The sequence below is a fragment of the Thamnophis sirtalis genome, unplaced genomic scaffold (genome assembly GCF_051295495.1).
Source record: "Thamnophis sirtalis isolate CommonGarterSnake01/CBP01778 unplaced genomic scaffold, rThaSir2_p1.2 scaffold_6, whole genome shotgun sequence".
Classification (NCBI taxonomy): domain Eukaryota; kingdom Metazoa; phylum Chordata; class Lepidosauria; order Squamata; family Natricidae; genus Thamnophis; species Thamnophis sirtalis.
In genome coordinates this window covers 71,598,059-71,599,544 of record NW_028261386.1, presented here as the reverse complement: position 1 = coordinate 71,599,544, position 1,486 = coordinate 71,598,059, and positions in this window count along the sequence as shown.

Genomic DNA, 1,486 nt, shown 5'->3' with positions numbered 1-1,486 from the left:
GACACGAGTTATCATTATAGATTGAAAATGTTATTGCCTATTTCTCAAAACTCATTCTGAATTCAAATTAATATTTAATTATTATATAATTATCATTTATATAATACATAAATTATATTTTGACTAGTCAGAATAATACTATGCGTGTGCATAGAACATACCATTTCCCCAAAAATGAGACCTCCCTGGATAATAAGCGTAATTGGGCTTTTGAGCGCATGTGCTAAATAAGCCCTCCCCAAAATATTGCAACACAGCAGCAGCCATGAGGTGACTACATTCACCACTTCCTGCACCTCAAAAATAGTAAGACCTCCCTGAAAATAAGGCCAAGTGCTTATTTCATGGGTCAGAAGAAAATAAGACCTTGTCTTATTTTCGGGAAAACGTTGTAGTACACCTCACAATTCTTTTACACCAGTCTTTGGAATTCTTTTCCTGACTGGTGCCTATTGCACAGCCTTCTTTTATGACTGCATTGCTTAATGATGGAAACTCTGGTCTCAATTGCCCTTGTAAGTTGAGGACTAGCTCTACTGCATTAAAAACAAAAAAGCCTACAGTAGCATGTCAGTTAACTTCTTACCAGGAAACTAAACACAAGGTGGCAGTGTAGGACAACATATACCCCCTTTTTTACAACCTGAAGGACAACATAAAGGAAAATAAAAGCACAAGAGTAAAAAGTTAGAAACCATATTACCTCAATTGGACTCAGGAAAACTGTAGCTTTCTAAATAAGGGAATATTGCAAGCACAGGGCTAAACATCCTATCAAATGCATTCTTCCTAGTCTTAAATATGCTGGGAATCCATCATTCAAATAATGCAGACTTTCTCTGCCAAAACCCAAATCATTCCCATTAATCATTCCATCAATCTCTCAAAACTGGTTGCAGTATTTTCCCCCTCTTCATTCCCCCCCTTTAGAAAATATACCCAAACCCACAGATTTTTCAATTGTGTCAAAATCCAAGGATGATTCAGGTATAGCTGCTTGTGTTGTCATTTCTTCCAACTTGAGTGAGCAAAAGATATCTGTTGATGGAATTGATGAGTTTGAGGGATTAATCTGTTAAATCCCTTAAAGGGCAAGTTTAATGAAATCCTATTTATCATAGTTCATGTCCATGTGCATTTAGAGAAATTGAGTCCTTATAGCATTACTTTAATTTATGTTCTAGGTTATTCTACTCTTTATTTTTTTTAAAAAAAATCTATATAGAAATAAAGTTTTTTAGGAGACTGAAACCATAGAGTCGCTTATTAAATCATAAAGACTTGTTCCTTAGCAATAATAATGTTACATTTTATTAAAGGTTGTATGGGTCTTTAAAAAGCAAGTGTTTTCAATCTAATATTATTTATTGATCAAGTAACTTTAATAAATTGTGAGAAAGCTGTGGATATAATATGTCTTGACTTCAACAAAGCTTTTCACATGATGCTTTGATTAGCAGATTAAACGTAGGCTGGTAGGGGTAAG